The sequence below is a fragment of the Camelus ferus genome, chromosome 20, assembly GCF_009834535.1.
Source record: "Camelus ferus isolate YT-003-E chromosome 20, BCGSAC_Cfer_1.0, whole genome shotgun sequence".
NCBI lineage: Eukaryota > Metazoa > Chordata > Mammalia > Artiodactyla > Camelidae > Camelus > Camelus ferus.
In genome coordinates this window covers 6,405,498-6,420,714 of record NC_045715.1, presented here as the reverse complement: position 1 = coordinate 6,420,714, position 15,217 = coordinate 6,405,498, and the positions used below count along the sequence as shown (strand labels likewise).

Sequence of the window (15,217 nt, the reverse complement as noted above, 5' to 3'; positions counted from 1 at the left end):
CTGAAGAAAAATCAAATTAATCACAGAAACGTATACTGGCACGAAGCACAGCAGGTGGACAGAAAGCCTGTGCGGATTTCAAATGGTACCACACATCAGCGCACCGACACGTCGTCTTTCTGTGTCTGCTGCAAAGGGGTCTCACTGGAAACAACTAAAGATGCTAATGAGAATGAAAGAATAGAGCTGAGAACTCACAGAATATTTAGCCTTTTGCTATTTTATCATATCTGTCTAAGTTTTGACTCCTTAACAACAAGATCTGCCCTGGGCTTAGATCCCAGAGTTTTTAGACAAGGAGATTACAATTATTTAATGTGATCAAAGATCGTATTCAGAACGGTTTAGACGTTATCTGCTTTGGAGATTTCTCTAGTTTCGATTCAAGTCACCCACCCACTCGAGTCTGGTCAAATGGACATTTTACTATTTACACGTCACATGAAGACAAGGACTCAGTTTGGAAACGTAGAAGCTATAAAGATGGTGAAAGTGAAGAAACCAACAAAGGACGAAAAGCAACAGATCTGTATAATCCATAGAGATGGCCAGATTCCTGGTCTCAGAGACTTTGGAGATAGCGCTGTGTAAATTTAAAGTCTGGAAACTTTCTTTTCTTTCTGTAAGATACATCAGCTTTCCTTAAGTGATTATATTTAGCTGTCTTTTTGGTGAGAAAGACAGCTTCCCTTCACGCATCCAGAATGAGGTTGCTGAGCCAACAATGAACACATCTCTTCAAGCCACGCTGCCTAGGAAAAAGGTAAGGAATACATGAAAAGTCGGGGAAAAAAGGTCATTCATGATAACCCCACTGTCAGTTCCCCCCGAAGTCGTGTGAGCTCAGGTGGGCTGTGGATGCACATTTGGGAAAGCTTATCTTCATGTGAATATACAGACAAGATGGAAAAACTAGGCATCAGGGAAAGTGTGGAAAATTCAAAATAATCAAGGTGAGAAGTATTTTTAAACAGAGATAAGACAAATTTCTCTCATGGCATTAGTTTAATTAAATGAATCATGCAACTATTCAGGGGTTGCCAAAACAAGTCAAATTATGAAAATTCGTGCAACTTATTATCTTGTGAAAAAGGAGACTACGAAATTGAATCCATATGTTGTAGGTATATATTAAAAAATTGAGAAAAATCCAAATTAAGGGTTTAAACTATTTCGATGGAAGACAATGGGAAAATTTTAATTTTATTTAATTTATGACCAGGTAGCGTCTCAGCTTCCATGTAGAGTAATCCTGTAGCAATGATGGAGGTCTTCTGCTGAAGCTCCCCAGAACTTCCCCTCAACCCTTGGCCAAGTTCCAATCCAATGGGGTCAGTCCAACTACAAGGTGACAAAGTGTACTTGTTTAGAATTTTCTGTTCCCTAATCTGGCTGTAGCCAAAACGTCACATTTTCTAATCCCAGGAAGTGACTGTCATTTTATCCAAAAGGAGAACGGGTTGATGTTAAGTCTGTGATTAAAAATAGGTTTCAAGTAAACGGGTTTCTGGGGGGAGACTCCCAGGGCCAGGCAAAGGGATTACAGTTAATTCTAAACATGCCGTACTTTAAAACTATTATGAGACAATAATTTTAGCAGTTCTACAGATGATTAAAAAGTCATTTTCTAAAATATTCTCTGTGGAGTTACGTTTTTTAAAAGAAAACATTTAATTGCTCCAATCAAGCATAGCTCCTTTCTGCTTATGGTGTAATTTGTATACCCTGATCACACGGTGTGTGGCTATTTGTCATAATTTCCTAAGTGTATATTCCCCACTGTAGTGATTGGCTATCATTAATTGTGAATAATTTCCTGCTCATTAAAGTACTGCAAAAAGAGGGAACAACAGGGCCCAGCAAACAAAAGGGCGATGGAAACGCTTAGTCTGAGTCCTCTTTGCAAAACCGCGTGAAGTTTTTCAAGACTTTATAAATGTGATACCCACTGGGAAGATATTTTAAAAATGATATAAGCAAGTGACAAAAAGGTTTCTCGGTAAAACTGGGCATGCCTGATGCTTTTCCTGCTTCAGGTCGCAATCGTTTTATGCGACTCATAAATGATCTTTCCTTTGGAACACTGAAGCTTAATGCAACCCTTCTCTTCGCCAGGTAGGTTGAACCACACTGACAGGAAGCAGGGGACTTCGGGAACTTTGGAAAGGATGGCCCCAGAGGGACCACTTCAGAAAACAGTGATACCACTACCCAGCTAGGGAGCATTAGACCCTTGCAATGTGCAAACAGCTCCGAAGATACACTATCTAGAAGTAACATCTCTCTGTAAGGAGCTTAATGAGCTGCTCAGGAGGAGTAACACTCACATGAAGGAAAACAACTCAGGCTGACTTAGCACAGAGCACACTTCAGGGCGGCGAGGGCGGAGCGCTGGGCGAACATCCGCTGTCAGCTGCCGTGGTCCTCGATCTACTGTCTTGGTGAAACAGGAACATCGTATGCACTTAAACTTCATATGGGACCGCCTGCTCCCCGGCCACCCTTGCCACTCTTTTCAGGTGAGGTCTTCCCACGCGAACCACCTCTGCTCTCCGTGCGTCTGTCTGCCCTTCTTGGTCTCCGAACTCTCCCACCCACGGTTCAAACAGCTCCCGAATGCCCACTGCTTTCTCCACGTGACCTGCCACGAGTCAGCCCAGAAAAGCTCACAGAGCGCTCTTCGGCCTCCCTGATGACGTGGCTTGGCGGTCTCCTCAGGCCTCAGACCAGTGGGTGTACCGCCTCTCCACGCACCTTGGGAGACACTGTGCTCAGGCCTCTGATTCATGTATTTGTTGACATTTTCCTTACTTACATATTTGTTGAGACTTTATTTTTCAAATCAAATCAGTACCTGTATACTGGTCCCTTATTATCTACAAGGCATGTCTATCTAAATCAACGTTGAACAGTACAACCTTCCTACAAAATTTTCCACAGCACGTTGAGCAAACAGGCTGATGTTACAGTTACTGGCATTATTACCAACGTCATCATCATCAAGGCATCCTGGACTTGGATCAGACAAAGAACGCCATCAAAGGGCCCATAAGCTGTGCCAACTGATCTTACATATGATAATACAAGCTTCGTCCACGGCTCCTCTTCCCTTTGTGTGTGTGAGCGCACGCCCGTGCATGCACCCACGTGTGATTCTTCTTGTTTCACCCAACACGGTAACATGCAATTTTGGAAAACATGGATATATTCTGTTGTGCCCACAGACCATGAAGACAATGAATTCGATGGGTCCCCCAGGTTCAGATAATACTTCTAAGCAATACTCGACCCGGTTCCTTGTCTCAGGCTGTATGAATGTTACCAACAGAAGAGTCAGGATGAACTCAATCACGTACGGAATATTAAATGATCAAAGCACAGGAAATACTTCAGTCGTGATGCATACGTGCTGTGCAGTGAAATTCTCTTCTCGTTAGTCACTGCTAGATCCCTTATCTAAAAGTGAGTGAAACTGTCTGGAATTCTGTAGAAGTCCAGCACCCATTTGACTCCCCACACAGGTCCTCCCAGAGCCCTTTCTCCTTGAGTCTCATAGAACTTCTATTTTGATGCCCATTTTGGAGAATATTCTCAAATTCATGATTGTGGGCTCAGCATTCTGTCTTTATAGTATAGATGTTTTTAGTAACATGGTAAGAAGTCCATCAACTACAATAGATTTTTCAGGCTAACTTTCTTTGTATTCTCTTGCCCCGAACGTGTTTGTTGTATGAGAACTGCTCACATTCGTTGTATAAGCAGTCTTGGAGGCAATCTGTTCTTGCAGCCTCACCTCTTTGGAAGTAGAAGGAACGAGGCTTAGGGGTTCAATATGGGGGATCAAAAATTATGCTGAAGAAAAGATAGGACTTATTTTTAGGGTATTTTTTAAATGTCTTACTTTAAAGACAATACGAAGATTTCTTTTTTTTTAATTTGGATCTGTAGACGTATAGTTAAAAATTTAGGAAATAAAACTAAACTCTCTTCAGTACAGATAATTGCCAGAGGAATAGAAAAGTACTTTATCAACACACACCAACACACATATATGAGTTATGAGTAAGTGAGCTGAACTAGGGCGGAGAGTACAGGAGCTGGAAAAAACGCTGTCTCTCTCCTGTTTAAGGCCAGTGTCACCTTCCGTCTGTCACATCTTTCTCCATGACCCTCAACTCTCCCTCTCTGCTAGATCTCACTCTTTCGGACATACAGGACAGGTCGAAATTCTTCTTATTGTAAAACAAAACCGAAGGGAGACAAATACTGCTACCCCCTTGACCTTGTATTTCCTTGAACCTGAACCTTCTCTCTGCTCATCTAAACCCCGATATGGACAGAGGAGGAGGAACGCTCCCTATGAAAAGACTTCAGTCCTTAATTCCTGCTTCCCATCTAATAATCAGCACAGCAGTGTTTCCTCCAGCCACTCCTCGAGGTAAACTGGTCTCATTCAGGTGGCCGTTTCATTCTCAAACTAAACGGGCACTTCCAGCTGTGACCTTGCTAGACCACGGGTCTCACTGACAGCTGATGGTCCTCCGGGAGCTGCTTCCTGAGTTTTAGGTTATCAGACTTGTGGATTCTCCTAATTCCCCCGCCACACCTTCCCTCAGTCCTTTGTGAATCTCCGTTTTCGCTCATCATTTTAAACGTAGTGTTTCTTTTTTTTTTTTTCCCCTCAGTCCACTTCTTTTTTCATTTTCTCACCCCTGGATATTTACATGTAGACAAAACTCGATTTATACCTTCAAACAGAGCCATTCTCCTCAGATATAAACCTTAATATCCAGATGCCTCCCTGACATAACTACTTAAAGGACTTCAAAGTATTTTAAAGTCAATAGTCCCAAATGGGATAAATCAAATCTTTCCCACAAAACATGTCCTTAACCTCCTGCTCCCCACCTCCATGGATGGTTTTAACAGGATCACCCAAGACACCTGGCATCATTATTGACCACTGCATTTCCTAATGCCTAATATTTTCAATCAGTCTTAGTAATCAATTATTTTACTTTAAAAATAATTCGTAATTCTTTTACTTTCTCTGCATACCTACTACACTGTCCAGCTTAGGTTTGGAAGATCTTTCTCAGAGCTATTACAGTAGTGTCTTAACTGGTTTCTTTGCTTTATTCTTGGTCTGTTTAAATATATATTTCATGATCCTTAAAGAGTAACAGCCTTTGAGCTCAAGCCATTTATGTTTTCAATAAATATATTTTGAAATCTAATGATGTGTTAGAGCACTGCTAGCCCATCTTTGCAACAGACTCAATGGATGTCTTCATCTTGTCGAGTCAGATTGAGGCCAATCAGACCGTCTAAGATACTAGTTTGGGCACATGGTGAGGGTCAGGATAGAGCAAGGTTGCCAGTGATTAGAGACAAACCTGAAATATCAAACAGGGAAGTGAGTGGAAGGATACAGTGATGATGTCAGAAGACAGCAGTGGGACCACAGGAGATAGTCATTCTCCACCACACATGGCTCTTTACAATCAAACAATAGGTCATACGAACAGCATGATCTGGGGGAGGCATTATGAGCACAAATCAACAGCTTAAATATTATATGCTGTATTTATAACATGGAATACTATGCAGTCGTTAAGAATTAATTTTCCAATAACATTTAGTATTTGTAAGGGTACATCCCCAGTATAATAGAAAGGAGGAAAATCAGTAAAAACTAGAATAAGATGATCTACTTTCAAAATTTGTACCAAATATAATAATTATAAGAAAAGATTTTATAGTTTTTGATAAGTAGCAAGAGAAAATTATGAAAGTAACCAGAATTATAGGTAATTTTATCCTCTTTATCTAGTTCTATATTTTATATATTCTAAAGTATGAATGCCTTACATTTATGACCTCAGAAAATAAATGCTATTAAGTGTAAGATGACCCTGGTGACAAACTCAATTAATACCTAAAAAACTCAAGTGAATTATATGTTTCATAGGTTAGATATCACATGGGTCATAACATGAACAAACTGCATTCATAATTTAATTTCATGGTTTATGTTCTAGTATATAAAATATTTCAGAATGTCAAACGTAAAGTTGATACATGAATTTAACATCTATCTTTATGAAAGAAAAGAAGCTCCATGCCACCATCTCTCTCTCACAACACAGCCCAATCATTCAAGCACACTTTTAAATAGCACTTCTTGTATTTGAAAAGTTATGGAGTAATCAAACAGTGACCTTTAGTGCTCCGCCACGAAATGCAATTCAGCTTTGTATGGCATCCAAACTAATCAATATCCTATTATGATCACAGACGGGATTTTACAACTGAGAAACAGCAGCCAGGGTATCAGATGTGCCTTTGTTTTTTCTAACACCAGAAATTTGGTGGCTTTGCATAGGAAACCATTTTAGGTAAGGACATCAATTCATTTCTCCCTTTGAACCGGACAATGAAGTTTTAGCTTCTAATTCCACCTTAATGTCAAGACGCTAAGGCTGTATTAGGCACCATTGCCTCACACAGACTTACTCGTTACAAATGGTGAAAATACATACATGAATTTGTTTTCATCTTGCCTGTACATTCTGAATAGATCTGCAAAAACTGGTGTGTGTCGTACTGGGAATCGGGCAGACCACAGGAACGCCACGAGATTTAAGTATACTTGATTTGATTATGAAGATGCAATAACTGGCTACGTAACCAGTTTATTAAGACAGTTGTTTAGTTCATTAATAATGATGCAACCAGTTTCATACAGCAATACAAATATATTTGAAATGCTTACAAGACACTTGAAAATCTGACAGTTTGAGAAATGCAGTCCAGGGAAAAGGTTGTTTGTTGATTTTAGCTTGAATGGGTTTCCAGGGCAAAGTTGGTTCTATTAAAGGTTATGGCAAACACTATCAGTTGGCTCATTTGATGAATTCTTACCACAGGTGAGAGCATCAGGGCCAACTGATTTTAAAGATTTCTTTGAACACTTATATAGCCAAAAATGCATAGGATTTCTGACAGTGCTTCTTGGATATGGCATGCTTTGGAGATTCACCACCAGCATGTATGTTTGTGAATGCTATCTAAGCAGAACTGAAGAACATTAGAGATGGATGTTGATAAATTTACCTCAAAAATAAATACAAACATCAGGAGGAGAAAGGAGAGAAGCGTATCACCACCACCACCCACAAGATGGGTATTTTGGCAAAATTCTTACGCTAGCAGATAAATTAACCAAGAAAACGAACCTACAAAGACGCAAGCATCATTACTGGAAACAAAGACTGACCTTCACGAAAGCCCTGTTGGTCTGGGGGAAAAAAATCCCTAATGACTTTTACTATAAATGGCATTTAAAGAAATCAGACAAAATGAACAAAAAAAATGTTTTCTGTATACTGAAGAAGGGCCACATTTCTATCATGTGTATTCATTTCTTCAGTACATAAACATGTTCCTAAAACCTTTCATTACAATAAACTTTAGATGTCTTGGTTTGGAGCTCATGGCTGAAAAGTGACCAAGAAAGTAAAATTATGAGGTTATCATGTCACTCTGAACTTGAAGAGATTTACCTTCTGTTCTGACATTTATTACATCAATAACATAAGTTTCTTGAAAAAGTTCTTTGAGTCAGGATCTGTTCCGTGCAAGGGGATTGCATCTCTCTCTCTGGGGGTCCTAAAGAGTCTCTGTCCATTTGACTCATAGGGGTGATTAAAATAATAATAACTAATAGTCATTGAGTGCTTGCTGTAGGCTGTCCCTGTGTAAGTCCTTTATAAATACTATTGTTTTCAATTCTCTCAAACACACTATGGGGTAGATGTTATAAGCCTCATATTCCAGATGAGGAAACTGGGGCACAGAAAGTTTAAATAATTTGCCCAACATCCATATCCAGAGGAAGGTGGGCAGTCTGTCCCCTGAGTCTGCCCACTACGCACCGCCTCCCTCTGTCACCGTGAGCACACTGGTCGCCCTCTTTCCAGGGGCTGGACAGCAAGGAACAACTGCCTTCTTCTCACAGTCATCGTTCCCTTAGATGGGAATCATTTTCTCTCCAGAGATAATGACTCAAGGGAAAAATTCACCAGCAGCAAGTAGGGCTTAGCTTTGACACCTTGTATCTGCAGGAGTGTGATCTAGTGCCCTCTAGAGGGGAGGAAGGAGATTATGGGCTATTTAGGGTTTTTTATGAATACAAGTGGGGAAATTGCATTAAGAAAACATAAACATAGATGCTTGAAAAACGTACACTCTTATTATGAAATCTCTCTCTCTCTTTTTGGTAAAGTTGCTTATCTTCCTGTAATGTGGAAAGGATAATGTGCTCTGAATGTTATGCAAATTAACTGCAGCCAACAGGATAACATTAAAATAAAGAACATTAGAAAATACATAGTAAAATATTAAAATGTCAAACGTAATTATTTAGGTAGTACAATTTCACAGCTGTATGATTTGAAGACACCAAAAATTACCTAAGGAATGCTCGAATTAAAGAGAAGATAATTAGTGAAAAACCCATTGTTCTTTTGCGGAGAGGTCTGGTATCCCTCCAGTCACCACGGAACCAGGGCATCTGCGCGGCGCAGAGAGGTGTACACCGCGCACCAAAGACTCATCCTGACTTAGAAGAAATCTGATCTGCCTGGAAATCAGGGTTTTGCGGACGTTGAAAATAGAAGAGTTTTTTTTTTTTTAAATCCAAGGCAAAGAAATATATTACTAACATTTTAGATAATCGTACTCATTAAATACTTGATGAATTAGTGAATGAATGCTGGTTCTAGTTCTACCATAAAGGTCAAACACTCTCCAGTTCTCTTTTTATGTATCGTCTAACTTCTCACCCATCTTTGTTGTACTAATGAAATGAAGATATCCATCACGGTGTAACTGTGAGCTGGGGGGATCTAAATTACCTTCATCTGGCACCATTCCAACATACTATAAATGAGGTAATTGTCCTTGACTATAAAATTTGCATTTTCAAGACTTAATTGCTATCATTACATCTTTTTGTAATTCTATTAATTTAACTGAATGGAGCGTTTGGTTTTTATGGTTAAAAATTTGCATTAAAACATTGTACATCTAAATAGAATTTTAATATTTTTATCAAAAGCTCAGTAACAGTTATCCCAGAGGAGCTACGTAATTTCTCAAGAAAAAGTAGGAAACTGTCAACCAGCAGGCTTTATCCTCAGTGAGCACTAGCAGACCTTCGTCACTTGGCAAATGCTTCACTCTGGGATTTGAGAAGTCACTGAGGCCACGTCCTGCATGGGGTCCTCTTAGTTAATCGCTAACAGGAAGTCTGTTAGCCGAGGCCAGTGCATGGATGGGTGCCCTTCCCTATGACCGGCCTGCTGCTCGAGGCCTTTCCCTCTCACCCTCAGTGACTGGTCGTCCTAGGTCCGCGTGTGTTTGCGTCCTGTTAGGACAGCCTGTTCTCCCTGCCCTGCCCCCTCCGAGCTCCGTGTTTACGTGCACATGTCTGATCTCCCAGCCACAGTTCACTGCACAGAGCAGTTAGGAAAACGTCACAATTCTCACTGCTACTGGAGGGCGCCACTGACAAAACGTTCCACCTTAGTCTTTGGACTCTAACTGGTCACTGGACAAGTAAGAGAAACGTCACACTAATTAGCATATACAAAACATTCTCTAAGTAAATTTGAATATGAATGTGGAATCTTTCTAGCAGATTAACTAAAGCACTTTCTTAAGTCAAGTTACATATAATTGCAGTTAATAAAGTTGACCTTTTACTTAACAACTCTCCAACCCTTTAGACCTTTGAAAACGACCAGCGTCTTGGTTTTCAGGGCAACCAAGTTTGGTTGAAATCAGAAGAGGACTGAGGCAAAATTTCACAGTAAAGTTTGGAAGGGGGAGTAGAAACTCAGCAGCAGCCTGTGTTTTAAGAGATTTTTGGGGTGTAGTGATTTCTCTTCCTTCCACTAGCTGTGAAAATGAGAGTTCTTGGACACTTGTGTTTACACCTTCCTTCATGCAAAGATGACAAGTATTTGCAGGAAGTGAACCAGGAGATGTCATTTAGAGGCACGAAGAACCTTAGATTTACTCTATGCAAAGCATTCATTTGGAAGATGAGGAAAGGAAGCCCAGAAAAGCTCTGAGACTTGACCACAGACTTACATTTAGCCGGTGGCACAGCTCCATCTAGGAGTCAACGTTCTTGATTCCGGTATCAACTTCCTCTCTGATACTCAAACCTCTTCTCCTGAGGAAAAGCACCGCAGGCTGCAGATGAAGCCGTGGAGCCTGGGAGGGTTTAATGAGAAGTATTAGATACCAGCCCTGGACGCCAGGATTAGCATCTCATTGAACCATCTCTCTGCCTCAAAGATCTTTCTCTAAATATTCCCAGCCCCAGCCCCTGAAGCCCACTACATGGAAGGGCGTGTGTCTAGCCAACTACGAAGCTGTGATGTGTCACCTAGGTTTCTTTATCCACCAAACTGACACACCCACAGATCCTACATGTGACATCACGTCGAGTGCATTCAGAGGCACTAAATGTGGCAACTCCCACCTCCAAACAAATTCAAGGTGCACTCGTGGGAAACACAGGGCTGTACTGTCCCGTGGGGCACGCTGTAACGTATCTACTTAGCAACGGCATCGGGCGTGAGCCATAAATGAAAAAAGAAACATCACGCTAATTAGCATATACAGAACTTGCAGCTGTGCATGTCCGAGGACATAGTTTGGACCCTATTGACTGAACTGAGCCCGTCATTTCAATGATATTATCTTTGACCAATATGAATGAAATCAACCCGCTGTTGATGGATTGATCTTTGCAACAAGAACATTTCATGCTCCAACAGGAAATGCATATTATCTCTGCCTCTTGCCCCAAATCCTCACCCACAGTGCGATTATTCGTAGCTTGGAATGCCCTGTGCTTTACATCCTTAAAGCACGAAGATATTTTGAGTTTGTCCTTTTAGAAGAGGGCAGGTACTGAGCACACATTTATTACTTCCACTGGCCGAGTGAAAAGACTCCATATGAACACTGACTATATTTCCCTCCTTCCTCATTTAGTAAATATCGCAATTCAAAGAAATCCTAAATATCGCAATTCAAAGAAATCCAAGTCAATTTAATAAACTTTTACTGAGCTTCTATCATTCTAGGTACCGGGATCTCAGAAGCACCGTCTCTCTGCCTAAGGAATCTATTTCTCTTGTCTGAACAGCTACTCCTGGTATCACTTACTTCTTTCTATGCTACTTAGAGAGGGTTTTGTTCGTTTTAATTATATGCTAACTCCCAAGCTATTTTTTAAGGAAAAGAGGAATTTGAAAGCACACCTTATTCTTTAGATTCTGATCTACTCCTCTTGTCACAGCATCATGAGTAACAGCACCACTTTTCACCCACCGATATGTTCTGCTTTGGATGCTAAATTCGGTCTGCACAACGTAGTGCTTGGCTTGCTGCTGGCTTAGAGACCAGACAGAAAAAGGCAGGAAAGGCAGAGCTTCAGAGAACGAACCCTGCATCTGATCTCGGGTCCGTCACTGGCCGAAGGATCACGGGTTAATCCCTTCAACGCGCCAGGCATCAGCCTCCTAACCTGCAAGACAGAAAGAGTAACACGTTGCTCTAAGACCAAAAATTTCAAAAGTTGGAAAGCAATCTGTAAAAACAAAGCACTGTCTAACCATTCCAGTAAACAATTGAGGCTGGTGAGGATGGTAGAGGCAGTGTGAGAGTCACAGAGCTCAGGAAGGAAGGACCCTGAGCGTATCCAGTCTAACCCTAGTATTTAGGTCTTTCCTCTCCAAGTCTTACCAAGCACTTACCCACAGGTAACTGAGTAATGCCAAGAGTAACAATGGCAGTAATAATCATGGCCGTCACTTACTGCATCTGTACAATGCGCCACGCATTGTGTCAGCTGCTGCCCTGCTGTTACTAATCTCATCTTTCCCCATTTTACATGCAGAGAAACCGAGGCTCAGAGTGGTTTAATAATTTAAAATGGGCACAAGTTAATGAATGGCTGAGCTGGGTTTTGAATAAACACCTTCTATCATTGCCAAATGCCTTTGCTGAGTGTCTGTCCTGGTGGGAATTTCCAACATGGAAACAGTAATATCAACACATGCTTTCACAGATGTACACACACACACACACACACTGTCTCACATGCACACACCCACATACACCAAGTAGCTAGACAGTGTAGTAAAGACATATGCACACACTGTACATACAGTTCTCTGTCCAAACCAAAACTTTTTAAAGTCGTGATTTCCTTTAAGACACCTTTAAAAACAGACTGTTTTAGAGGGTGGGGGGTTCTGTATATGATCACAGGTATAAAATATAACAAAATGTTTTCTATAAAAGTGTTCATTTTTAATACTTAATTGTCCTATATTTAAAGTAATTATTTTTTCATTTAAGTGATTTTTATTTAATTGACCACTACATAAACACAATTAATTTTCAATTCAAAACTATAACTTTCCGTTAAACCAAAGAATTGACTATTATTTGCATGTCTTTACCGCTGTGTTAAATTTTTAATCTACATAATTTCCTTCTTTAAAAAAATAACATTCATCACTTTTCAATAATGCCTTTCATTAGGCAAGAGAATATGCTTCCTACACAGTTAATTTTATTTATTAGGTATTTCAACTACTTTATTTAAATGTTAAAGCTGTCAGCTTCTTGTGAAAAAGCACAGACGCATCATAGTAATAATTGAAACTCTCCTCAGTATAGAATAATTTTCCCCAAATTCTTAAAAAATTGCAAATTTTCAACAATACATCGCATGCTGTTTTACTTTATGCACAGTTTGAAGAGGATTGTTTTAATCTACTTGTATTAAAATTCTCTGTTTTAGTTCTCCCATCTCTCAGAAACCCAGCTGTTACTCAGACACTGGGACAAATCTTGCCAAAGATACTCAAGTGCCTTCTACTGTGAACAGCTCCCCCCCGCCCAGGCTACCCCACTAGTAAGAGGATTCAGCAGGAGATGATAGCTGTTCATCACAATATGCTGAAGGTCAATAATTGCACTAAACTGTAATTGTGAAAATGGTATACTGAATTAAAATTATATACTGTGGTGCTAGGTTGAAAATCTACCTATTTTTTATACTGATGGTATGAAATATGATTGATTTTTAAAGAGGTAGAAAAACATAGCTGTGACAAGTATATTCTTGAAAGCCTAACTAGGTTTATATCTTGGATTCCTCACTTGCTAACTGAGTCATCTAGAACGAATGATTTAACCTCCCTCGGCAACTGTTTCCTCACCTGTAAAATGGGATAATGATAGCGTCTGCCCCACAGAGTTCTTGGCAAGAATAAATGAGTTAATTCACATAAAGCTGTCAGAACAATGCCTGGCACATAATAAATGTTCAATAAACGCTGATCATTATTATATCCAGCACCAGGGTCAAGACGGGTTACCTTGTTGGCACTCAATAAAATTTGCAACTGAACCAAATGAACGTTTGACGCAAGTGAGTTGCAAATAATGACATAACACTTCATATGAGTTCATCTGAATAAAATGACCCCCAAGAAGGCACACCTGAAAGCAAACTCAGGCTAGTGTGGATGAAACAGACATGCATGAGGATTACAATATTCAGTAGCAAACTTTTTTTTTTAATGAGGGGAAGTTTCTGTCTGTGGGCTGTTGCAACAAGAACTCTGTAAATACCTTGTCTGTTACAGAGTAAGAAATTGTCACAAAAGGAAAACCTCAAGGTGTTCAAACGCATTTAAAATACTGAGTCACCAGTGCTACTTCCAAAGAAACAATACCTTCTACTAGTTTCCACTTTTGCTTAAACTATCAAAACAAAATAGCAATGACGAAACTTATTATTTTAATCAAGTTTCCACATCAAAATCCCACCTCTCACCACTCTGGGCAAATGTCTCAGCAAGAGGGGTTTTGATATTCTGTTACCACAAGTGTTGAAATAGTCTGGTGTAAAACTTCACCCCAGCAAACAAAGGTCTGTGTACTTGGAGACGACCAAGTAGCTTGCTGAGTCACTGGCTTGCATCTGGTTATCTGATGTACATCTTTTTGATGTGTGGATCCAGTGACTAAGCCAGGGGTTCAAAGCATCTATGCTGTCCCGACCAGCTGCCACAGAAAGGTACAGAACACAGCCGTGCTTCCAAAACTTGCTCCAGAGGGTCAACCCAGAGAGCTACTAGCATTTCATTCCTGCAGAAGGGCATTCCCCTCACTTTTCAATGTCTGAGACATTCCCTTGTCAATAATGAGTTGCCTCCTGCACATGTGTGTAATAGATTGCTCCCCAAAGTAGCTGTCCTGATTTATTCTTCACTAGTAGTGCATGGCTTGCTCTCTCTCTCTCTTTTTTCTTTAACTGCTCTTGGCATTCTCCTTTTAACCATGCAATTTTTATCACTGGGATAAAAATAAAGCTTTCTTCTTTTAGTTTGCAATTCTTTTAGGATTAGTTAGATTGGCCACCTTTTCATATGCTTATTGACCATTGCATTCTCCTGCTGCTTGAATTTCCTGTTCAGATACTTTGCTCATTTTTATAGTGGGTTCATTTTTTTCTGTGAGTGACTTTTTAGATTTCTTTACATTTTCTAGGAAATAGTCTTTTTTTAGTTCCCTGTATTGTTTTTCTTCCCCAGTCTGTGGCTACTATTTATTCCCCCTTAATGTCTTCTAAAGTACTTTTATTTGGAAATCATGTCAAACTCCAAAGTTTCAAGAATAAGAAGAGTGCAAAAAAATACCTGTGCATATTTTGCCCAGATTTTTTATTTTTAATATTCTACCCTATTTATGTGTAAGGAAGTTTGTGTACATATACGTATGCTTAGGTAATACATTGATAAAGCATTTTTAAATTTAAGACAAAAATCCACACTTGTTGTGCATAATATGTGGTAAAAATATAGTTCCATTTTTTCCTAGAGATGAACAAAGTTCAGGTCCCCATTAAGTGTTATCAGCCAGTATTTTCATATGGATTTATAATTATGCTTGTCATAGGAGATACCCACAGCTGTAGATACAGGTATAAATATATACACATGCACACATAAAGAGACCACAGGAACACAACAAGCAGAAACAGACACCTTCTCTATGTATCTATGTAACTATATGTATAACCTGTATCTGAATCTACATCTATCTGTGTAGACAGAGG

At 39.8% G+C, this 15,217-nt stretch overlaps 1 long non-coding RNA gene across 5 annotated transcripts in view; it reads right to left on the bottom strand.

The window, feature by feature from the left end:
* LOC106729155 overlaps positions 1 to 11,972 on the bottom strand; it is a 52,746-nt gene extending 40,774 nt beyond the window's left edge. For 3 of the 5 annotated variants that reach the window (XR_004313407.1, XR_004313405.1, XR_001365495.2), the window contains exons 1-3: positions 11,838 to 11,971; positions 11,343 to 11,608; positions 10,159 to 10,284 (exon numbers count right to left, since the gene is read on the bottom strand). This is a non-coding gene — a long non-coding RNA (uncharacterized LOC106729155). Of the gene's footprint in view, positions 1 to 10,158; positions 10,285 to 11,342; positions 11,609 to 11,696; positions 11,806 to 11,837 lie in introns of those variants that run through there. The other 2 variants (XR_004313406.1, XR_004313408.1) reach the window with 2 other exon arrangements.
* Positions 11,973 to 15,217: the final 3,245 nt, after the last annotated feature.